The 26,290-nt window shown below is 35.0% G+C and overlaps 1 long non-coding RNA gene across 21 annotated transcripts; it reads left to right on the top strand.

The window, feature by feature from the left end:
* On the top strand, positions 1-26,290 carry LOC147544116 (uncharacterized). 21 transcript variants are annotated; one of them, XR_015223440.1, is made up of 17 exons: positions 1-197; positions 302-2,233; positions 2,495-3,308; positions 3,421-3,481; positions 5,541-5,650; positions 6,133-6,303; positions 6,383-6,527; positions 8,968-9,145; positions 10,093-11,584; positions 13,974-14,085; positions 14,650-14,797; positions 14,912-14,959; positions 19,215-19,296; positions 20,981-21,768; positions 22,990-23,075; positions 24,873-24,945; positions 25,055-26,290. It is a non-coding gene; the product is annotated as an uncharacterized LOC147544116 (long non-coding RNA). The 21 variants fall into 21 exon arrangements; XR_015223452.1 differs by having other exon boundaries at positions 5,541-8,542; positions 8,968-9,912; positions 10,056-10,225; ... (1 more) ...; positions 11,501-11,584; positions 24,855-24,945; XR_015223450.1 differs by having other exon boundaries at positions 2,495-2,975; positions 3,026-3,308; positions 5,541-8,542; ... (1 more) ...; positions 10,056-11,584; positions 24,855-24,945.

Raw genomic sequence — 26,290 nt, 5'->3', positions numbered from 1 at the left:
TTTTTTTTTTTTTTTTTTTTTTTTTTTTTTTTGAAATCTCTCTTTCGTTACTTTTGGAGTTTAGAAGAGGGAGAGAGTGTGAAATCGAGCAACTAGGTTAGTTTTGGAGTTTAGAAGAGGGATTTCAATTTCAAAAGAGAGGGATTTCATTCTCACTCTCGCTCTTTCATTCGATATTCCTTCCGTCCAAGAACTTGGTATTTTAATTTAATCAATTCGAACTTCTTTGAAAACCCTAACTTCAAAATTTGTTTTCTTTTTCTTGATCTTGATTTTTTGTTTATTGAAACCCTAATTTCAGGTTCACCATACATACAATTCATCTTCAATTCAACGAGGTTATCGTTTAGTTATAGATATCTGTCGTCCTTTCCTTCCGGTAAGTTATTTTTATTTCTATTCACTTCTATTACTTTTTTCCCTTTCGTTTTCTCTTCAATTGGATTCAATCCTTCGTTTTTAGAATCAATAACCTCTCAAAAGGTTTTTTGTTCTTTAATTAAAAGTAGGGTTTCTTATGTTAGGGTAGCAGATTCTATTTTAAGTCCTAAAAATTAAAAACTATGGTTTCGTCTTCATCGAGGGTTTCTTTTGAACCTATTATTTACCCCTGTGATGTTCTCTTCCAAATCTTGTCTAAACAAATTGGTTCTAACTTATACATAATACAAGTATTTATCTTCAAGAAAAGAGGCTACCATATTATTCTGTTAGGGTTTTACTTTGGGAAAGTTTAATGTTTTCATATTTGGATATTGGTTGTGTAGTAAATTTGTTGTTTCTTGCCATGGAGACCTATTGTTTTTTCTAATTTATCTTTAGAGATCCAACATCGGTGTTTATTTTGTAGTGATATGTTGTCGTATTTTTCTTGCTTTGTCTAACACCACATCATAGCGTTCATCTTTTGCACAAACCACAAAGCTGTTATGGTTATAAGGCACAATCATGTCTTTTGGTGAATGTACTACTGATAAGATTACTGTTGTGGCGGCTCAAGAATACTATGTTTAAGCTCTTGGAAATTTTGGACATAAACTTATGCCGTTGGGATAGGACTGTGAATTATAATTATTTGTAACTTTGCACGCGAAATCATGTCTTCCGGTAACTTTGGACATAAGCTGTTATGGTTATAAGGCACAATCATGTCTTTTGGTGAATGTACTACTGATAAGATTACTGTTGTGGCGGCACAATCATGTCTTCCGGTAAGTTATTTTTATTTCTATTCACTTCTATTACTTCCGGTAAGCTCTTGGAAATTTTTTTGTTTATTGAAACCCTAATTTCAGGTTCACCATACAACGCTGTTTTAGCACTTTGTTGGCCGTCTTTTTCTTGCTTTGTCTAACACCACATCATAGGGTTCATCTTTTGCACAAACCACAAAGCTGTTATGGTTATAAGGCACAATTATGTCTTTTGGTGAATGTACTACTGATAAGATTACTATTGTGGCGGCTCAAGAATACTATGTTTAAGCTCTTGGAAATTTTGGACATAAACTTATGCCGTTGGGATATGACTGTATAATTATTTGTAACTTTGCAACCAGCTGGGAGTATGTGGTATAATATCGGTTGGAACGTAAAAGTAGTCTATCTTGTTTTGTTATCTGGTTATATAGTGATGCAACGAATACCAAGTTGACCTTAGATCACCATTTTACTTTTTCTTATCTTTTGATGTATGTAATGCAATTTTTAGTTTTAAGAGATGAAGGAATTCAACTTGGAAATAAAACATTTTGAATCAGATAGAAAGATGATTTAAACCAATAGGCATGATGATCTCGTAATTAACTCGTGTCCATGCCCTTGACTTGGATGTACTACAGGTTATGTTCCGTGATGTATGAAATATGAATCATAGATTATGTTCCTTGTTGAATTTACGGACATATAGCTTAAAACTAATAGAAAATAAGTTGCATCAATTCTAGGTATCTTTTAGTATATTGTCCACATATTCTGCATACTCGTTATTATAGATTAGCCGATGTCATTGTTTGGAGTGGTATAGATATGGGTGATTATTGGAACTACTGCATGTGGATCCAGGACTCTTGTACATGAAAACCTTGTTTGAATTTTTATGTAAGTCGTGTATATATATATGTAACGGTGGGAACCACGTACAAGATCTAATTCTTTTGAATTTCAATGTGCCCCTTTTAGTTAACTTGCTCAGAATTCTCGGCTGAAGAGTGTTGATTAAGCATTTTGCTAAGGTATTTTTTTTTCCTTATGTTCTCGAAAACCTTGTTTGAATTACTATTTCTTTTCCGAGTATATTTATTTTTAGAGATAAGGGTTGATGTAGATTTTATTCTGTTTCTTGAGTTTAAGCATACACACCCTTTTCGTTGTTCAAGTTTGAGATACGTTGTTTTAGCACTTTGTTGGTCCTTGATTCATCAAAAATTCTGTATACTTTAAATGACTAATATGTCTTTATTATATAATTGATCATTGATGATCGATGATGATAGGAGATCAAAACAGTTTGCAGATGGTGTTAAGGAGTTTTTGGAATTTGCTTTTTCTCACGGACCTGTTTTGGGAGGTGATCAAATTAGGTGTCCGTGTGCAAAATGTAATAACTCTAGGTTTGAAGTTAGACAAGTGGGTAAAGAACATTTGTATTTCAAGGGGACGGCACAACATTACACAACATGGTTCATGCATGGAGAACCTACACCCATAATAAGGAATCATATGCCCGCAGAAGTAGAGGTTACAACTGAACAAGTCTTTGTTGCAAACGAAGACGAAGACCTTGAAAAGTTGGTGCGAGATGCTTATGGAGTTCATGACGACTTTGGATTAGATGCAGATGGTGGGATCGAAGAGAACAAAAATAAAGACCTTCAAAAGTTGTTAGAACAGATGAAGAAACTTTATACTCTGGTTGTGAGAAGATGAGTGTGCTGTCTTTTGTTATACAATTATGGAATATTAAAATAATGGGAGGTTGGAGTAACGAATCTTTTAAATCACTGCTCAAGTTAAAATAATGGGAGGTTGGAGTAACGAATCTTTTAAATCACTGCTCAAGTTACTTCACGAAGCTCTTCTTGATGGTTGTAATCTTCCGAAAATTTTTACTCAGTGTAAGAAGATTATATCAGATTTGGGATTAGACTACGTCAAAGTTCATGCATGTCCAAATGATTGCATATTGTATTACAAAGAAAATTCGGAGCTGAAAGAATGTCCTAGGTGTGGCGAGTCTAGGTATAAGAAGAAAAAGACCCCCTGCAAAGATTCTTCTTCACTTTCCCTTGTAGCCAAGATCTTGTAAAGGTATCTTCACTTTTTCTTTTTCGGTTGTTTGTAGTCGCAGGCTTGGTTTCGAGGAATCTTTATCTATCGCCGATAAAAGAAAACCCTAATGACCCTGTTCGATTGTTTGTAGTCGCAGGCTTGGTTTTGAGGAATCTTTATCTTGCAGGAGTACTCGTCGAGATCTTGTAAAGGTATCTTCACTTTTTCTTTTTAGGTTTTATTTATCTCATCTGATGATTGTCATTTAGGTTTCCGTTTCTTATCTTGTTTTCTCGATCTCAAGAAGATAAAGAAGAGCACTTAGGGTTTCTAGTTCTTCGTTTTCTCTAGTGAAACGGATTTTTTTTTTTTTTTTGAAACTTTGAATTAATATTAAAAGGGAAAACTATACAAATCGGGGGAGGTTAGTGGATATGTTGACCAATCCACGCCTCCCAATTGAAAACGACATCATTAAAATGTGCAGAGGCAATACAATTTAAATTTTTAGCCCACCCAAAAATAACAGACTTAATGTCCTCCACATCTAGGTTCGAATTTGCATTTCCTTCCTTGAACGTCTTGTTATTTCGATCTTTCCATATACTTCACACTATAGCTGCCGGAATTAGGTTCCAAATCTCTTTCTTTCCTCTCGGTTTGGGGGTGTGCTCCCATTGATCGAAAAGGTTTGCAACCGATGATGGGCAGCACCACTTGATACCTGCCGAGTTGAGGAAGTATGACCACAAACCTTGCGCAACCTTACAATGAATGAACAAGTGAGCACTAGTCTCCTCGCTCTCCTTACACATAATACAAAGATAAGAAATACGTTGGTAGAGCCTGCATTCCAAAGAAAGTTGCACATCTTAGTATCTATCTCCTTCAGGACACCCATAGGGATGGAAAACAAAGATAAGAAATACGTTGGTAGAGCCTGCATTACTGATTTTAGAAGTGTCACTTTCCCACCTTTCGAAAGGACATGTCCTTTCCAAGAAGCCAGCTTGCTATTAATTCTTTCCATAACCGGATCCCACAGAGACTTTGCCTTGTATCTATGACCAAGGAGTAGTCCTAAATATGATGTGGGGAGAGAACCTATAGGACAGCCGAATCCTTCCAGAACCCCCAAATTTGTAATGCCTCCCTCATTCTCAATCACCTCGTAAATAAAAGACTTCTTCAAGTTGACTTTCAGTCCTGAGCAAAGTTCATACCAAACCAGAGTATCACGCAATTTCGTTTCCTTATTATATTTCATCTTCTCTACTGATATTTTCTAAGACATTTGAACTAGGGACCAGATTCCTTAGTTCAGTATTCAGTATTCCCTTTCTCAAAGGACTGAATTATGATATCAGGTAAAACCGGTACAAAACCAGCTTTTATCACCAATTCCATGTCAGGATCACTGACATGCGAATCTTTGCACAGATACTAATCAATCTGCTAAATTTTTTGTGTTGTTTTTGCTTGCCGTTTTGCATTCTGTCTTGAGCCTTGACCTTCTGGAACTCTTTCATTAGTTCATTCAAAATTTTATAGGAGAAAACTCTTTATGGAAGCTCTTCACATAGAAATTTTGATAGAAAAAGACTGATAACCATTCGGTCCCTTAATTAGTCCATCTTATTCAATCTTCTGCATTTGAATATTCAATAGATAAGGGGTTGTGCTCAACTAAGAAGAGTACATATTCCTTGAGAAGTTGGATGATTAGTCGCTTCTTACTTAATTCCGCTAATTTAATCAATACATATATGAATAAACCTGGTAACTCCCTAGAGGGTTGGAATGTTGGATCATAATTTGCTCCTTAATTAGGCCCTCTAATTCAATCTTCTGCATTTACTCATATGTTGTAAGATCACAATACAAAGATTTTCGTATTGTGATCGATTAAGGGTGTCTCCATCTATCCATCAAGAAGCTAGATCATCCTTCCCCCTTAATTAGTCCCTTAATTCAATCTAAATTGATGCATATAAATGGAGGCAATTCTGTACAGTGTAAGATCTAAACTGGTGCATTCAAAGACGGACAATTATACATACAGAACTATGTTGGTGAATTGAAATGTCGACAACTAATTAAACAAAATCGGAGGTGGTGCTTATAAATGTGGGTTATACTATACGCAAAATTTATGTTGGTTCATGACTCGAAGCATCACTCATTTTTGTACAGATTCTATTAGTTGTTCATCATGTTTAATCCAATTCCTCTATAGGCTGTTTATATTTACATTTTGTATCCAACATGCAGATATGCCTGCCCGAGATAAAACTTTGGTGTTGGTAGACTCTTGGAAAGAAGCTTTAGGTGGAGTTGGAGGGAAATATCCCCAGTAGTGCTGGGTATATGAAGAACTAAGGGTAAACATCTCTACTCTAGTTTCTACTCTGCTCATGCATTAGTACCTTGCTTGTTATAATCATGTCCTGGAGGTACCTGATGTTTTCGTTCAAAAAGAATTCCTTAAGTTCTCATTTTGCCTATTGACATCTAAAATGGCTAGTTCATTCAACTTTCTTCGTGTTAGATTTGGTCCCTATTGGATAATGATCTGCATGTTGAGTTCCTCTTGACAAACCCGGGGAAGTTTAGAGTACATACATTGAATATACAACCTATTTTACCTGCTTGAGAACCACCAAGTGAAGTATGAAGTTTTGCATACTGTAGGTTTAATGTGAATATAAACTTTTCAGGTCTTGAGGCTGATTCTTATTCTTTCAATAGTATCTGTAGTTCTCTAAAACCTGTATGCTCCATGAACACTTTTCATGCATAGAAATGCAATTCACAAAAATATAAACCCATATAAAAAACAATTAAGACATGGGATTGGTTATAGTGGGCATCGATCTGGAGTACAATTCCCTCAGCACTCACGAGATGCAGTTCCAATAGTTATTCCACCTGTTGCTCATACCATGATGAGATAATTTCGGGCTGGATATAAATTGCCAAGCGATTGTTCACGAAGGCTGGACGAAGCCATGGTGCCAGGAACAGAAAACTTGAGGTGATGATTGTAGTTGCTTTTGTTGGGTTATTGTCATCTTTTTATTGTAAATGTAATTACCCTCTCTTATGTGTTTTAGTTGAGGTTTGGGCCACGAGATCTGTCTCTGTAAGTCTTCTGCTTTATATTCTCTGCTTCTCTTTAGCATCTCAAATTTGGATTCCATGCAAAGTGTGTTGGAGCTCTGCTGACATGCTACAAGCCGTGAACCCTAGTGATGTCAGGTATATACAATAATTACTTTAATTTGGTTCGGATCTTCTCTTATAACAACAGTTGTGCTCGATTTGATCTTTTAGGGTTTGTCGTTTTTCCCTATTCAATTTGATCAGATTTCTTGTTTTTTCACGAGACAGTTGATTTTCATAAGATGATTTGACTGTTATTTTTACGTGGTATAAATATGCTTTACCACTTAAAAAAACATCTATAACTCAATATTAGCGATCAAACAGTTTATTACCGTCGATTTCAATCATTTAGGTTTGTCGCCTTTTTCTCAATTTGATTAAGACATTTCTTGTTTTCTAAAGGATTTCATTGTTTCTTCTTTTGGTTTTGGTAGGATGACTTAATCGTGTTTTTTTTTGTGTGGGTGCAATAAGACTAACCTCATAAAAAACTCTTCGACAATTCAAGTAATTGATTATAATTTCTTAGGTTTGTCACTTTTCTCGATTCGATTCAGAAATTTCTTGTTTTCCGAAGGAATTTTTTGTTTTTGCTTTGATTTTGTTAGGATGACCTAATCGTGTTCTTTTGGTGTGGATGTAATAAGACTAACCACATAAAAAACTCTTCGAGAATCCAAGTAATTGGTTTTGATCTTCTAGGTTTTATTTTTGTTCTACTATTATTCGACCAATTCACTACAACTTTTTGTTTTTCGATTACCTAGTCGATTCACGACAACTTTTTGGTTTCCTATTACTTGATCGACTCACCGCAACTTTATGGTTTCCAAGGGTTTCATATTTGTCTTCCTTCTTTGTTGATTTTGAGGGTGATGATATCAGGTTTTGATTGAAAAAACGGTATCAGATATAAATGTGGGCTATTCGATATTTCGATATACAAACTACACTGATCATACATAAAATCTATGTTGGTTCGTGTATATGTGGGCTATTCTGTACACAAAATATGTTGGTGAATATAAAAGTAGGCAGTTTTATACATAAAATCGATGTCCGGGCATCTAAATGTGGGCTATTCTTTACACCAAATATGCTGGTCTATCTAGATGTGGGTTATTTTATACACAAAATATGCCGGTGCATATAAATGTGGGCAATTCTATACATAGAATTGTTGTCGGTGCATCTAAACGTGGGCTATTCTATACATAAAATTTACGTTGGTAGATCTGAGTGTGGGTTATTTTATACAAAAAATATGCTGGTGCTTATAAATGTGGCAATTCTATAGACCAAGTATGCTGGTGCATCTAAATGTGGGTAATTCCATACACAAAATATGCGGGTGCATATAAATGTGAGCATCTATACATTGAATCGATGTCGGTGGATCTAAATGTGGGCTGTTATACACGAATTACACTGGTGCATATAAATGTGGGCAATTCTATATATAAAATCGATGTCGGTGCATCTAAATGTGAGCTATTCTATACATAGAATTGATGGCGGTACATCTAAATGCGGGATATTATGTACACAAAATATGCTAGTACATATAAATGTGGGCAACTGTATACATAAATTGTGGCAATGCTTCTAAATGCGGGCCTTTACGTACACAAAATATGCTGGTGCATATAAATGTGGGCAATTCTATACATAGAATCGATGTCGGTGCATATATATGTGGGCAACTAACTATATACATAGAATCTGTGTCGGCGTATCTAAATGAGGGATATTCTATGCACAAAATCTATGTTGGTGCATATAAATGTGGTAATTCTATACGTAAAGTCTATGTCGTTGCATCTAAATGTGGGTTATTCTATACACAAAATTTATGTTGGTGCATATAAACATGGGCAATTATATACATAAAATCGATGGCGGTGCATCTAAATGTGAGCATTTCTGTACATGGAATCTATGCGGTGCATCTAAATGTAAGTTATTTATACACAAACTTTATGTCGGTGCCCAAAATAGTTTCCCTCTTATTCAATCTTCTGCATCTGAACATATTGTCTACAATTTGGGGAACTCTTCTTGTCCATCGAAAATTCAATCGAAAGGGAACTACGAGTACATATGCTTGGGTAAGTTGGATGATCAATCGCTTCCAGACCCTCTAATTCAATCATCCGCATTTGAATAATTATTGTAAATCCTCTTCTGGATTGTGATCAATTAAGGGTACATCCCCTTAGAGAAGCTGGATCATCCTTCGCTCCTTAAATAATCCCTATAATTCAATCTTCCGTGTTACAATAAATCCTCTCTGTTGTAATAAATTAAGGGTACATATGCCTGGAGAAGTTTCCTCTAATTCAATCTTTTGGGTTTGAGTATATTTATATTCGTTGAAAGTTCTCCTTTTCCGAGATTTTCTTAGTCCGCTGCAAATTTGGTTAGAAAAGATAATGATAAATTAATGGTACATCTGCCGTGATCATCCCTTGCTCCCTTAAATTAGTCCCTCTTATTCAATCTTCTGCATTTGAATATATTTTGTACAATACAGGCTTTAGGTATGCTGTCTCGGGACTTCATGATATTTACAAGAATTTTGGTTTTACTGGTCTAGCTGGAGTATGGATACTCTTAATTGTGGTAATTTGTCGATCTTGGCAAGTGGAGACTCACATGGCTTTCAATTTTGGAATATGTATTAGATGTGGTTGCCGTCAATAGTATTACAGGTATGCCATCTCGTTATTTCAGCTTATTCTTTTCCTTCACGTAAAATAAATAAATTGCCGCATTCTGTTTAATAATCGAACACTCTCAAGACTTCCTTACCGTATAACTTTTATTTCCTGCATGTTGCGACTTATTTCCTAGGTGGCTAGTAATTACTTCATATGTTTAATCACTATCGGTCTAATTAATCCTCGATGAATATATGCAGCCTGTGTTGCTTGACCCACACAAAGGAACCTTGATCACGTTCATATTTTATTTAGAAGGAAGTAATCAGTAATTTGCAGCTTTTCTTGTTTTCAGCAAATTTTATGTCATTATTATTTGGCATGAACAGAAATATCTGAAGCCACTCGAAGGCAAAAGTTTAAGGGTTGCATTCTCAATTTACTTGGAAAAAACTAAAAAGAACGAAAATAACGAGATGGAAAAAACTAAAAGATCACGTAGTCTGACTTCCCGTGTCGAGCATACATCTACATGTGCATGTTCCAATATGTCTATGGTAGAAGATGTATTGAAGTCGCTGGACATGCAAGTACTGATAAGTTCGTTTGATTGCTTCTATCTGTCATCTTTCACTTTGGTTAGTTATTTCATAACCTGTAATCCTTGCTTCTATTTATTTTTGGTCTACTACTTCTGACCAATTTTGTGACACTGCACGTATACGGCTAACATTGGCCTTAAGAGCACTGAAGTCTTTGATATGAGAGCAGGGGAGGCAGTGAACCTACAATCTAGGAAAATATTCAAATTGCATCGGGTGAGATTTGATATGTCACTGTCATTATTAAGAATTTAGGATTTGGTTAATTATATTAACTTATTCTTTTGCGATTTCTCTAATTTTTATATTATTTTGAGTTAACTTAAAACATTTCTTTGTGTAAATGTTGTTGTAACCAGTGGTGTATCCCCTTGAAAATTAATGTAAGTTGTGCAGTTGTGGAACAAACAATTGAAGTGATAACTCAAACTGGATTGATCTTGAAGGGTGAAGTGAGTAGAATTACGAGTCCCTTAAGCATCTGATACGAAACTGAAGTTAATACAGTGGCCACTCTTCTTACTTGCTCGTAAGGCTGATTCCTCATCTTCCATTTCATTTCAATTGAGATGGTATAATATACATAACTAATCTGTTTTACGATCCTAAAAGCACCGGATATGGAAGCCCGATTTAATCTTTGGAAGAGTATATGTACTACTGTGGAATGCTACGAGTTGTTTAGACTTGTGACTGGTGTCTTGGTTGCGAGGGAAACAGATAAATGGTTGTTTTAGTTTTGCGTGTTTTCAATATTTTGGTGCTTAATATATGTTGTTGTCAACGGTTGTTTTTGAATTTTCAGTCAGAAGTATCTTGTGTTATGTCTGCATATTGTTAGGGAGAGGAATCAAGGCAGGCCTGGTACCAGAGCAGCTAAGGCCATTTTATTGATTTCATGTTAAAATTAAGGATGCTGCAAAAAACATATGCTAAAAGGACAAAGCTTACAGAGTTACAGATTGATGATAATTTGGATTCTTGACTCATGGTCAACTAATTAAAGCTTAAGATACAAATGTATTTTATAGATTAATGACATAATAGAGTTCTGAGAATCATCACCTCAGAAAGTCTGGCATCTTGCACTACGGCACTACCATATATCATGTTGTGTGAAGTGTTATTTTTGTCGGCCTTTGTTTGTATGTGTTTATGTTTTGTGTGTTGTTTGAGCGTGTTCGTGTTTGCTTGTGTATTGTAATGTTGGGTCAGGTTTGTGTTTGTTTGTATTTTTGTATCGTGGACGAGAAAATTAAACGCAAACAAGACTTACAAATTGGACTGCATAGGTTTGAAAGCTTTGTGTTTAACTATCTCCAGCATTTGGTTTTTGGTTCTTGTTGAGATTCGCTCACCATCATTTTCTTGCGGCACATGTGCATTCATTCACATATTCATGCACACAAACATACAAATTGGACTGCATAGGTTTGAAATCCACTTTTGTTGGTTGACTATTTCGCAAAATCCACTTTCCTTCATTGTCTATGTAGATCTGACATCCACTTGATTGCTATTAGTATTATTTAAGCATGTTAGCAAATCTAAATCGTTGCAGCTCTTGTTGAGAAGGTACGTTTTAATTTCGTGGAAGTTTATGGTTTGTAAAGTTTAACTGCTCAAATTATTAGATGCTCTTTACTTGGATAGTATTTTTTATTCGTATTTTTGAAATCAGAAATAAGGGTTTGACAGTGCAAGCTCCAAAGAGACGAATTCAGACCATGTTCTTGTGGTTTATTCTGTTATATGCTTAAACAATCATCTGGACCATCGTGAGTTATTTATCATATCTTTGCAGGTTAAAATTGCAGACGAATGAGTTCTGATGTAAGCTGATATTTGTTAAATTCTTCAATGGCGTTTTATCAAATTAGTAACTAAGGTTTGATGCCCTTTCTTTTTGTTGGTTACTAATATATGCTCAACACATTTGGATGTTGGATTGGAGGAACCCTTGTTTGTTTAAATACAAACCAATTTTAATAGCCTCTCCATATTTCCAATTGCAAGTGTTGTTTTAGCATCTTAAAAATCTCAAATTTGATTTTTTTTACTCTTTCTCAGTGCTAGTTGTTAAAATTCTTTTTCGTATACACGAAGATCCCACTTTTCATGCATTCTTGTGGTCTTTTGAAGTTTAAAAACGTAAAAAAATGGGATGACATTTTCAAGTCATACACGGGAAACCATTAGAGCAAATTGTTTTTTGGGTCAGTGGGTATATAGACCAAAATAATGTTCAAAAAAGGTTTATGATCAAATCTTCCCAAAATATGGATATTTAGTCCTTTTACAATATGGACATAAAAACCCTCACTTTCTAAACACATTACCGCGAATGTCCCACGCTCAAATTTTGCATGAAGATTTATTAGTAAAAAATATGGAAGATTTATTAGCAAAGAATATGGAGATTTATTAGCAAAAAATGGATAGAAACAAATCATAATTTCTCTCTCCTCTAAACAGATTTTGAAATCAAATTTTCTTTTTCCTATTATCCGAATCAATCAGAAACCAAAATCCTAGCGAAACGCCATCACCACGGATATTTCGAAATCAATTTTTTCTCTCTTCTTTACAGATTTAGAAACCAAATCAATTTTCTTATCTTATTATGTAATTTTTTTTTCGATTCAAATCAATTTTCTCTCACTTAACTTTCAGATTTGGAAAGAGTATATTTTCTGGGACCAATTTAGCGTGATTTGGGGGTTAATATACAAAACATATATATCACTTCCTCTCACTTAACTTTCAGATTTGGAAATAGTATATTTTTCTGGGAACATTAAAGCAGCATTTGTTTTCGTTTTTACTCATATATAAATACACATCGAATACAAATTATAAAACAAATACGTAAATTATGTGTTATTTATGACGAAGAAACCATAATTTGTCAAGTATACAACGTAATTTATCAAATGTATGTGGGTCTAGTTCAATAAATTACACACAATTTCTTTTACATTACACACGTTTACATTCTGTTACAAAAAACATACAAAATCTTCTGGTTCAAAATGGTGCCCATCCATGTAATCTCCATTTGTAGTCTTGAGCAGGAACAACTAACCAACTTCAGTAAATATTATCCCAGCCATCAAGTTTTAGTTTCATTGACTTAATTTGATTTGATGATTCTCTTTGAAATTCCATCTGTTATATCAAATCTACACACATAAATACACATACATTAAACAGAAAAAAATCATATATTGTATTATAAACTACAGGTACAGTTTCGTAAATTATGTATAATGTTTGCCAAATTTTGACAATATTTGAAGGTTTTGGGTAGTTTGAACTAATCAGATCTTGTAAACATCAAGATCAAAAACAATAATGAAAATTTAAGAGAGGGAGAAAATAAACATCAAACATTATAAATTAATGAAAAGTAAAGAAATCTTTGATACTTTTACTTAAAACAGATATGATTAACTTTAGAGAGAGATAATCTGTTACAATAACCAGAAACACAATATAAAATCTTATCAATGGAACGAAAAATTACTTCTGTAATGTGTTTTACCTGATAAACGATGAAAAAGATGATTTCAGTTGCTCTAATCAAGAAGAAACTAGATTTCTGAGATTAATGGATGATTACCAAAAGATTCTGATTTAGAGAGAGAGAAAATTAAAAGGTTTCGGTTACTAAAGATAATGAAGATCACGGTTACTTAGTTTGGGAACGTGATTGGAGAGAGAAAGGTGGAGATAAAAATGGAAAAGATATTTGGTGAATTTGAAGATAAATGAGTTTTTATATTTAAGGAAGGTTAGTTTAGGTATTAAGATTTATTATGTATTCTAGGGATTTGTGTTTTCTCTCTAGATGTATACAAATGGACTAGATTTCCATTAATATTAATATTTTGGTTTTTAAACTCTTAATGAGATTAGGGAGGACTAAAACTGTTATTAGGGGTTTTTTTTTGGTCTATACACTCAAAAATTCTTGTTTTTTCGGCCCTTTTAATGATTTTGACCGTCTTACTTTTTTTGTTTTGTTTAAAGAGAAAAAACATAATTTTCTAATGGTAAAACGTAAAAGATAAACTTGTTTTGGGTGTTTTGAACTTAGTTTTCAGTATATTTGGATGTTCAACCAAAGGAACACAGGTATGTTTAAACCTATATATATTTTGTCCTTGTTTGAACATCTTAAAAACCATAAATTTGATCTTTTCTCTGTTTTACTTACTTTATGTTCAAATGTTGCAGTATTTATTTTGTTCATGATTGAAAATTGTATATGACAGGATAATGCAGGTTTCTAGGGTTTAAAAGAGTAATTCGCTTGAAGTAGATTGCTTTTATCAGCAATTTATGAGAACTATGTCAGATTCCTTGACAGAGGGAGCAATGGGATAGGTATGACCATACGAAACAAAGTCATAAGTAGCTTCAGCCTTTAGGGCATGAAAATAATAAATGGCATTTTAAATGTGTGGGTCATGTTGTTCAATCAAGATGAAATTGGCGTTTTGAATGGTACACGTCCTGTAAGATTAAAGACCACCTTTGGACCCCGTTCTTTATTAATCACTAATGGTTCTGATCCACATTAGTTATCACAAAAAGACACTATTAGGAATCAAATAGAGGGTTTAGTTTTAATGCTTGCCAACTGCCTAGGAGATTCCTCTTGACATTGTGAAGTGGTATGTTGATGAATGATGATTCAAGAATCCATGAAAATCCTTGTGCAACCATGACATTCTAAAACAATATTTCGGGCTTGTGAAGAACTTCTGTTATCATGGATAAGACCAAACTTATTATCCGATGTTGCTTTAACAATCAAATGTTCACACATCTTTTAGGTCAAAGGTGTCCTTTCTTCATCTCTTTAAACATTGTTGATGTAATCATATTCTTGCACAACTGATAAAATATTAGAAACCTGTAATTCTACAATATGCACTTTCTCTACAGGGAACTGATATGTTGATGATTCATGAATCCCTGAAAAGTATAACTGTCACGTCGTACATAATTACTTCCAGAAGCTGGATAAGATTAACACCAACAGATGAAGTAAGCAGTTGGAAGAGTTTACGGAGAAAATGAGAGCATAAGCGGGGTATGTTTATTCTACTTCTCGAATTTCTGTGTTTTATTACCTTAAATTACAGTGGTGTTTGAAGTTCTCCGGAACGCACGCAAGTCATATCTGTTTAACAAGCTTCACCATCAGATGCAGTTCTTCAATTAAAGGTTCATGGAGTTACTTCGATTGCATCAGGTGAGATTTGATCTTCACTGTCATGTCTTTACATCTCAAATAACTGCCTCAAACATTTAATGCCTGCTTTTTCAATTAATTTTATTAGGAACTTAGGATCTGGTTAATTAAATTTACATGTTCTTTTTGCCATTTCTCTAATTTTTATATAAATTGGATATTTTTAACATTTTCATAAGAAGCCTAATGTGTTGGTTCTTTTTGCCATTTCTCTAATTTACTTGTTATCCATTTGCGGAGCAACAAAGATTTGTGAAAGATGGATAAGGCGAGATGAAATTGCTCCTAGCCTCTTAGGTGACACATTTAGCGACAAAGTTAATGTGTTTTTATAGATTTAGTTAAGTGAGTCAGACTCAATGCAGTTTCTAGGATTACATTCGATTTGGTGAAGGAAACTGCTGACTGGAGGTCATCAATTTTTTCCCTTTTAGTTAATTTCTGTTCACTATAAACAAGAGAGAGTACCCTAGCCTTGCTCCCAGGGAAGCTTTGTGCTTTTGGAATACATTTTACTGTTATTGATACACCTGGAGATCAACTACCCGTGTTTTTCGTATCCCCATAAGGCATTACCATTAAATTTCTTATTTGGTTTCTAGCGTGCCGTATCTTATAGAAGAGATCTGTCTCGAGTTCTCTCTTCGAGCTTGCCACTAAAGATTTTCCATTCGATTATTAATAGGTTGCTTTTCTTTTGGCTTGGAAATTCTAGTATCTTAATTTTGCTGTGTCTGTGGGTTGTTCCTTTCTTGAGATATATACTACTATTCTGGTACTGATGGTATTTGGATGTATCGTTAAGTTTTAATGCTTAGAGTTGTTTGCTGGCTTGTTGCTCTTGTAGTCTCATTGTTAGCCAGCTATGGGATCCATCTTGTTGGACTTTATTTTGTTTGTTCAGTTCTTGCTCTGTGGTTGCTGTAGTTAATTATGTGGTATCACTAATTTGTTTATGGTGGTATAACTAAACCTAGTCCTTTCTTCCCATCCCACTTATCCCTGATATTTGTTGATTTTGCAGTTTGAGGGGATCCTGTATTGATTTTCTTGGCTGAAAATTGATGAGTTTTTGAATAGGCAATGGGTGGTTTATTTTAGGATTATATTATGTATACGTGGCTGGCTCCTTTTCTCTTTCTACCTCTTCCCACCTTCCAAACTTTTCTAGTATTTCTCTTCTATTTTTGTACTTTAATTTATTCTTCAATTTTTAATTTTAATAAAATAAAAGAATTTAGAAAATTGTTTTAATACATTAAAGTTCCATCAGGACAATGATAATGTTTAGTTAACTACACACCGACACCGTATTAGTATTAGTCTTTGGTGTATGAACTCCTGCATCTGCAATTAGTCTTTTTCTTCTCTCCCTCATGGCATTTTTTTTTTTGAAAATTTGAATGAACAATGGAGGGGGAAAAGAATACATGGCAAAGGAGAATCTTAACAAATAGTTACTTTATAAGGTTCTCCCATTGCAAAATGAAATCCAAATAAGTTCGGCTCTTTGCCCAATGTGAGTTCGGCTATAGATCTGAATTGTCTCTCTGGCTCTTTTGAATTCAGTCTCTTATAACATTGACTGACCAAGAGACTGTCCTTGTCATCTACCAACCAATTCTTGATATCCTCTTCGTCATAAACAGGCTTGTAGACCGAAATCTTTGCCATATTATTCATGCATATTAGATCAAAAGCATATTGAATGGACTGCATTTGAAACATTTTAACCCGAATATAACCTAGAAATAATTCACTACCTTTAATACGGACACTGCAAGGGATCACTGTTGTTTCCTTATCTACGGTAAATACTACAAAAATAAATTTATATGATTAATTGGAAAGAAATTGTTTGTGGAAAGTGAGTAGATCGAAAACAGCTAGTAAATATTACTTCAAACTTTTCAAAAAAAAAAAAACAGCTAGTAAATAAGGCACACCAATACACAATTATTGATAAATCAGTAGCCTAATTTTAGATACAATTCCTTAAACGAGGCCAAAGAACACGTAGTCCAGTTACTAAACTACAATCACTTCTACAGCTCGTGCAATTTTTCTTCTCTTGTTGGACTTTGAGTTACATCTGCCACAGATCGTATATTTGATTAGGCAGAGATCTCATCTTTCCTATGTTTCTCAATTTCTTTTCATCGATGGTCATTGGTTAGTCTTACATCCTCCTCGGATAAGAAGCAGGAGTGAAATGGAAGAACTTTGGTACGTGTGAACAGGTACCGCCGTACCGGTTTCTCATCTTGTTTGAGTCAACATATTAAGTAAAAAATTTGATCCGTTTATATCGGAATTGTTTCTTTACTATTGCACTGGCTCGATTATTGTCGATCTCCTATGGTAAGCTTTAACAGAAAATTCTTGAGTTTGAACCCTAAAGGACTTGATTCGACAATGCCGATATTACCCAACTTGTTACAGTATACACGACGATTTTGTCTTTTTTGAGTTTTACGCTAATCATAGGTTTGCGCTTTTATCAAGGTTCCTGTTCGCTTATTTTCTCTGAAAAGGCAATTTGTTTTAATGTACATGACGATTTTGCTCTTCTCCGTTTTTAGGCATTACTAGCAATGGATTTTGGGAATGCGCTGTTAGTTTATTTAACCAAAAAAATGTTTTCTGTTAGCTATCTTCCTTTTTACGTGATTATAACTTATGTGCAGATAAGGTTCTGAAGTTGATAACATTTATTTTCAGACAGACAACTCCATTTGAAGCCAAATGTTTATGATAAAGTTGGTTACTGTTACTTTGGTTCTAAAAGTTGTTGGATCGGTTTTACAAAATGGAAAATCTTTCTTGTTCAAGTTACTGGAAATTGCCAGATGCTGTTAGTATATTGCCTAGTGACATCAGGATATAATTTTATATGTTTTTAGTTTTAAAGTGTCGTGTCCAGGTGATCTAAATCGGTAAATTGTTGATGGTCTTATCTTGATGTAGGATATGTGGAATTCCAAGTCCAACGAATAAAGAACAGCTTTTTGGTGCTGGCTTAATGAGCCAGAAAGTTTCGAACTGAACTGATTTCCTTCATTATGTTTACGCAAGTATTTGGAGTCTTATTGCAGATTCATTAGTTATAAATCCATGGTGCCTAAGTTCTCTACCTTTTGATTTTTGAAAACTGCTCGGTAGATTTTTCTTTTTAACTTTGATTTGTATTACAGACTTGAGAGTATTACCTTTGGCAATTCTATCTAATCTCATTTTAGCTGTGTCTGTATGTTGCACCTTGCCTGAGTAATCTAGTGTTTTTTGTGTGTAACATAAGCTCTAACGCTTTAAGTTGTTGGCTTGTTGCTCGTGTACTCTTATTTCATTGGGTCCAACCACATCACGTATTTGAGTTTATTTATGATAGTGGTGGGGTTGTTAATGGAATCTATTCCATCCTTGGGGTCTTCCTCATAAGCTAAGGTATCCTTGTTACTTTTGACCAAAAAAGTAAATCTATAAGTGAATAGAGTTTATATTCATCGCATTGTAGATTTTCCTTTTGTCTTCTAAAATTTGTAGAGTACTCTGTTTAGGCAGGATTTCATCTCAAGGCAATTATTTAGTTAATGGAGCTTTCTCATATCCTTCTAAGTTTTTATTCGTCTTTGCTAACAATGGAATACACAATAGTAAGATTCTCAAATTTTCATTAGGGATTGTGGTTTGACTGGAACTGCAGTTTCATAGAACATATTGGGTTCTAATGCTGATTTATTTAAAAACTGGTGTTTCCCTTTTGTGCAAATCAATTTACCTCTTCCAGTTTTTTTCCTTCCAGGCGATGTCTTGTATTGTAGATAGGTAATCTGTTTCCTAGGGATATTTGTTATTGAAAAAGAAACTAAAGGAGTGGAGCACGAAGACTTTCTCTTACCTTACTGACCTTAAAGCACTTTCGGAAGTTACAACCACTGCGATGGCATCAATAAAAGAAGACTTTTTTTAGGACATAGACACATAGACATAGGGACCATTCCTGTATCCTCTAGGGACCTTCAAACAGAGGTAAAAAACAAGCTCCTGTTTTGGCTTTTAAAGTCTTAAGTTAAGGCCAAGCATCAAACCATGATAAATCCATACAAGTTTGGGTTTTCAGCTTCTTTGCACTTTCACTATTATTGACTCACTGTTTCAGACTCACTTGTGATGGAATACTTTGAATTTTAATCCTTATATTTTACATTTTTCAAGGTTTAATTTTCAATATTCACATTACTGAATTCACTTCCAGATGTTCCTCCTGCAGACTTCCAGATGCTTGTACAAAGTTAAGGGCACACGCACTTCTTCCTCTATTGAACTACTATTTGAAGGTGAAATAATCCTATCATACTATTTCGCAAACTAACAATTTGTCTCTCAGTCCATAATAAAAGTGAGACCTTACTGCAGGGGTCTCTCACCGATCCCGAAGTAATCAAATACTAGTTTCAGGACCAGACTGAGAAGCTCTGCTCGTTGTAGTAATTTGTGATGATTTGACCAAGATGTAGGAGAAACTATTGCCAAGTCATTCATTTGATGAGTCTGCTTCTGAAAACTAATAACAGTTTGATGATAGACATTTCGGCACCACACCCTGTAATCTTAGTTAACTTTCAAAAACATCTCTTTTCATGGATTGTTGAACAATTGGAAGCCAGGTTGTAACAAGTAGGTGACAAATCATGTCAGAAGCACATATTCTTACTTATGGAAGCAAGTTGAACAGGGGTTGTTGTACGTATCATATATTCATATTAGATCCCTTCATGAATTATAGCAGTACGCTCGTTGCCCTTGGCGACACATATAGAGAAGTGTTTTGTAGGTTCATTAAAGTTCACTAGAGAATTTTCTAGTAGAAAAAACTTGGACGAGAGATGATTATAGATTCAAAATCATTTTTTTTTTGCATTGGAATATAATAATCAACAGATTTTAAAGGTATGCAGTTACCTTTATTTAGCATATTCACCTTAAAATTTCGATCTGAGCTATAGCATGATCAAATTAATGTCTTGTTAGATGAAACCCAACAAGGAAAATTTGGAGACAAAAAAGGTGGATTTTCACTGAAGTCAGAAAGTATAAGTACAACGCATTTGGAGGATTTATCATTGTTATGCTCATAGTAAGTAGGACGAATATTCCAAAAATTAACATCTCAAGTAATCAATGTTTCCTTTCTTTTGTCCTTGCATATGCAGTTGAAACACGGTGAGGTTTTTAAACCCTGCAGTTTTACTGTTAAAATGTGGTTGTTTTCGTCAGTGAACACATTAGAGGAATTGCAATTTGCTCACAACGTAAATCAACTGCAAACGAGATTATAGGATAACTCAGAGATGCAACTGTTTGTTTGTTTTACGCTTATTACCAAAACCTTATCTTCTTGGTTCGTTAACTATGGTGAGTTTTGAGTTAGTTTTGGTTCCTTTTCCTTAATAAGTTTCACTCTCATGGCTTAGTGCACGTAGTTTTGTAAGATGAAGGTCAACATATATTATAGGTGTATCTGACATTAAGTGGAAAGATATACCTGGTTTCTTGGGAAAAGGGTTCATGGCTAATGGTTGAGGTCAAGCTATAATTTGTTCATTGTTCATTTGCATATTTTACTAGTATCTCTTTACAACTTGTCCAAATGATACTTCAAGCTAAATTGATGGAAGAAAAAGTAAGAAAAACAGAAAAGAAAAGTAGAGAATAAAGTTAAGCCCACCCCAATTTCAGTCACAATTTCCAATATTATTGTATTTAAAATGTTTATAGACGTTTTTTCTTCCAACTGCAGACCTCTAGTTACTTGTACAGAGCGAAGGGTACAATGCGGCAATAAAGGAACTTCTCTATGTAAAATATAATATGAAACTTAACTTCATCCTCTATCGGTCTTTCTAATTTTAATCAGTTAATAAACTAATTTAAGGTGTAAATGCTCCAATTATCATATTAGGCCAACTGATTCCGTGTTTTTTGAGTCCATTAAAAAAATTAAGTGATATCTTATTGCAGGGATTCTTGCACTGACTAAGAAGTAATCAAATACGTAGCTTCAGGATTGGAGCAAGAAGCTCTGCCCTTTGCAGTAATTTGGGATGATCCGACGAAGGATAGAGGAGAAACTATTGCCACATCATTTAATTAATGGGTTGGCTTTTGAGGATTACTTGTAATTTGATGATAGACATTTTAGGTAACTTTCACAGACATCATTTTGGTTTGAACGTTGATGTTTGGGCAAGTTGGGTAGAATAGAGGCCATTTTACGTAAGATACCAGGACACCTAGTGCATTATAGCAGTACACCTTTCCAATGCCTCCTTCCTTGCCGCCAATGCAAGCTACTCGGAGAGTAAGCAAGCACCTTGCTTGCATTCTAGAAATGGTAGCTTCCGCGCCCTTCCTGCCTGCTGAAATAGATGTGAATCGAATGATCGTGACAGCTCTTCAAGTCATATTCAGTCTGATTAGATATGTCACTGAAACAAAGTGATGTCACAATAGTGGAGGATTTTCCTAGAGTTTCCGTTCAGATAACCTGGCTTGCAACTTCAAGAAACTTGCAGAGATTTTGGACAGAGGAAGGTGCATCCCGACTTTTAATTGACAAGATCAAGGATTTCCCCTCCAGAGGGACGCCTCCGGTATAGGCATCCAGGAATACCTTATCCCCATCTTGAAGGCAGTTCTGAAACCATGAAGAAATGCATCCATCTTCTGTGGCAGCGCCATTCGATTGAGGCGACCGGAGGGAGGAGAAGATTACAGAGGACTGAAGCCCTAGCCGCCACACTAGCAAGGTGTCACTAATTCTTTCTCTCTATTTTCCATTCTGATTGATATGCATTATTTCACCTTAGACAACAAAAGAACGGGAGGTTAAATCTTTGTTTTCTAGATTAATTAAAGTTCATCAGAGAATTTCTAGTGGACAAAAGTTGGAAGAAAGATGATTATAGATAAAAAAAAAAAAAATTGCATTGTAATATAATAATCAACATAGTCGAAGATATGCATTTACTTACCATGTTCCTCGTGAAATTTTAGGAGCAGTCCATAATACAATTTTTGTACATTTACATTTTTTGTCGGATGAAAAACAACATGAATGATTTTTAGACATAAAAAGGTGGAGCTTCAAAGAAAATGATGGCAGAAAATTTGGAGGATCGAGTATCATTGCTTGTTTTCTGCGCTTTATGATCAAATTCCTATCTTCTAGAGTCTAGACTCATGATTTATGGTGAGTTTCGAGTCTGTTTGGTTTTCTTATCCCTATTAAGTTTCAGTCTCTCCAATAAAGTAGTGTATGTTTCTGTTCACGATTAAAACCCGACATATATGGCAAGTGTACCTGGACATTAAGTGTAATAGTATATTGGTCTTTCTATATAGGATTCATGAACAACGGTTGAGCTTAGTTCATTTTTCACCAAAACTAGATTCTTGTATGGCGATCACTTTGTTCACAAATTCTTTAGAAGCACGTAGGAAGATCGCTTTGTCTGTAAATTCTCTAGACCTATGTTGACTGCTGGAAAAACATCAAAGACAAACTAAATCGTAAAGCAGAAGGTGAGGTTTGGGGAACTAAAAGAGGATTTTTTGGTTCTTCGACATTGGATCTCCTTAAGAGGACAAACACACTATTGAACTGGTAGCTTTTGATCGAGACTGCCCAATTGATGAAACAAGAGCTAGCAAGAACCATGTTGCCTTCCTGTTGAAGTATTGCTAATTTATGCCCTTCAGCCTTTTTTTTTGAATTGTTTAGCGTGTGACTCGAACCCTTGACCTCTAAGGTGGAAGATTATACCTTTTACCACTCCAACCAAGGGTTGTTGGCCCTTCCGCCTTCATCAATGAACTTCTTGAAAGTACGACTCTCAGTTTGTAAGTACTGTTGATGAGTGAATCGTTTCTTTTTTCAAAAACATAAGACATGCTTTGTGTTCAAACTGTAATTTTAGTCATGCAGTAAAAATCCATGATCAATGACATCCATATTTTATGTATGGCAGGATAATGCAGGTCTGTAGGCTTAAAGAGAGTGGAAAATGGGAATCCCTGAGTCCTGGACAGTGGACAAAGAGGAGCAAGCGAAAAGGTATGACATATATTGCAATTATATATCTCAACTATAAGGGCCTTTTAAATGTGTGGTTCTTGTTGTGCAATTAGGATGAATACCAAACTTAATGCAGTGGCCACCCTTCTTGCTTGCTAACAAGGATGATTCCCCAACTTTCATTTCGTTTATTTTAATATTATAGTAAAACAATGATAATTGATTTGTATTTTAGAAACTCAATAACACAAGTAATCATATTAATGGAAGTGTATATTTGTTGTAATTGAATGCTCTGAGTTGTGTTAACTTTTCTCAGTGTCTTTCTTGTTGACGAAACTAAGAAGATGACATCTTTTCTTTTCTCTGTTAGTAATCATTTATATATTTTGTACAAGTGCATTGATAGTAAGGTCTTGCAGGCAGAAAGGGCATACCACAAACTTCCAATAACCGTAAAGGGCATGCCACTTTTTTTTCTCACAGTGGTGTTGTTATACTTCATTCTGAATTCACTAGCTGCTTATAATGTTCACATTTTTCATTCATACCATAAGGTCTCTTTTATGGTTAACAGATATATATTTTGGTTAGGTTTTCTCGTCATAGTTAATCTCTTTCTATCAACCTTATGCATGTCATGAGCTGATACAAGTTTAGACTTTAGAAGGTAAAATGGAAAAAGAAGGAAACCTCAGCTATGGTTTTGGGGTTTGCATAATTATGACTAGAAAGTGTCCAGTGCTACCAGTGCAAAAGGGGTATGTTTCGAGTTGTAGGAGGATTTTTGTATGGATCTGACTTATTTTTGTAATTAATATAGTTTGCATATCTTTGCAATCTCACAAATGAAAGTTTTCTCAATCTTATAAACATGATATCTGCATTTATTTTGAAAATTGAGAAAACTAACTTGATAAGGTTAGATATAAAATTCAGTTCTAGGTAATAGGCATGGAAACTCATTGATAGATTACGTGTTATACTAGTTTCCTGAATGGGAAAGGAAGAATAACAACTTGTGTAGTTTATCGATTCATATGTTGTAGTATTATTATTAATGACTTCATCCACTTACCTCCGAATCAACATTTTTTTGCTTATCAGTTGATTTCGAAGTTGCAGCTCTCAATGGCCTCATACTTTGGCATAACCTTTAGGATTTGTATCAAAGGAGTTTGTAAATTTATTGTTAGATACGTCATGTTTCATTCTTTAGAACTTTCGAGTTTTAACCATGCAGTTAAGGTTTTGTTCATGACAAAAAAAACTTCATTTTTCTCTATGATGTGTGATTGGACCTTCTTTCATAGTATTTACTTAGTTCTTGATGTTATCATTACAACGATAGCAGTATAGTATTGATTTTTATATTTTTTATTTATTATGAGTTGATGATGAACTAAGCACTAATTTGGTTTTCAGATGTTTCATTCTATCTATTGACAGATTAATTCCAGGATCCGCTTACGAGTTATGAGAGCTCTGCCAGAGTTTTCGGATATTCCCGTTTTTAACAATAGATGACATTAGTTCGTTGCAGCTTACTGAGATTTGATTTAAGCATGCCGATCGGCTTCTCCGCCATGCTTAATCACTAACACTTGAAAAGCCCCCCATGCGGTTGCTTGAAGTTCATTAAGTTTGAGACAATGCAATTGCATCACTGGTTCTCACGTTTTAAAAATGGCCAAACACTTTATGCTAGAATTGATTGTTTTATGGATATGCTTTTTGTTAGAGTTGTATTTCATTCATTAGTTACTTTAAGCACTAACCATGCAGTAAAAAACACATCCATTTTTCTGTATATGACAGGATAATGTCGGTTTTTAGGATTCGATCTGGTGATGTGCTGGAAATCGAGTGCTTTTGCTAAAGATCTAGACAAAGGAGAGCAAGAGAATAGGTATGACTTATTGATCTGACACGAAAATGTCACATTTGGAGGGTCTAACTTAGACTAATTAGTTCTTTTCGAGTATTATAAATAATATTTTATGTGTTTTTCATGTTAGGTACATATTTTGGAGTTAAACATGTAAATCGGAATAAAGAGAACGAATTGTCACTATTATTTCATGTGCCGAAAACGAGAGAAAAAGACTTCAAGCAATCAAATGACAAGAGGAGTTACTGACGAGTCCGACGGTGAAAACGGAATTGAATCCGGAGTTCGGACGGGGAAGATGTGAAAGATATAAGCTAAGGTCTTTTCTTGAAGGAAGGTGTAGAGATTTTATGAGCACCCACTTTTGGGCCCAAGTCAAAGTAGTCTAAAGACTTAGTCAAGTTGACTAAGTCTAGGGTTTGAATCAAGTGAGGTTACTATTCATCTTCTTCTTCATTCATCATCTTCAACCTTGGAAAGGAGGCAAAGAGGAAGAGAGAGAAAGAGGAGACTAAGAGTTTAGGGTTCTTGTTCTTGAGTTTAAAAGCTTGAGAGAGAGAGAGAGAGAAAAAGAGAGGAGGGGTGCCGGCCAAGTTGGCCGGCACCATACAAGAGATCGCGGGAAGCTTCATAGCAGCCATGGATAGCAGCTCGACACACTCTATACGCAGCCAGCAGTTGCTCCAGCGAAGCATATAGCACGGCCACAACAACATCGAGCACGGGAAGCAGCAGCAACGTGTTGCAAACGCGACCAGCAGCTGCTGCAAACGCGACCAACAGCTTCTTTGCACGGGACGTGGCTCGGTTGCACGAGACAACATAGGAAAGGCGCGTAGCAGCTCAGGACTACTCGGGCGTGCATCATCTTGGCCCGAGAGCTCTACATTTGGCCGGATTTTGAGTTGGCCGGAATCCTCACTTCTTTGGCCGGATTTTGCTAGGTGTTCCGGCAACCTTCTTGGTCCAAAACCTTAGGGCTTTTACTCCCCTCATTCTTGGCTAGCTTCCCATGTAGTTTGATTTGATTTTGGACAAGAAATTTCTAGAGAGAGAAAGCTAGGGTTAGCTTTAATGGAGGTTGTGTTCTAAATGGAGAAGATGATGGTGGTCGCTATGGGGAACCCAGAAAATTGCTAAGGGGAGATCGGCTGCAACTAAAAACTCATATATTCCAACGATCATAGACTCGAACCACATCGAAAAAGGGGGATTCTCTCATCATTTTCTTTCCATTTCTTATTAAATCACCATGTGTTAGCTAACTTTAGTGTGTCGATTATATGAGATGAAATGTGATGAATTCGTGATTATGTTTAATATGATTTGATGTTTTGATTATAAATTGATGTTCATTTATTTC

The sequence above is a fragment of the Eschscholzia californica genome, unplaced genomic scaffold (genome assembly GCF_041429995.1).
Source record: "Eschscholzia californica isolate CP2 unplaced genomic scaffold, dmEscCali1.0.p SCAF_4, whole genome shotgun sequence".
In the NCBI taxonomy this organism is placed as follows: Eukaryota; Viridiplantae; Streptophyta; class Magnoliopsida; order Ranunculales; family Papaveraceae; genus Eschscholzia; species Eschscholzia californica.
The sequence above is the reverse complement of the archived record's forward strand: the minus strand, read 5'-3'. Positions and strand labels throughout refer to the sequence as shown.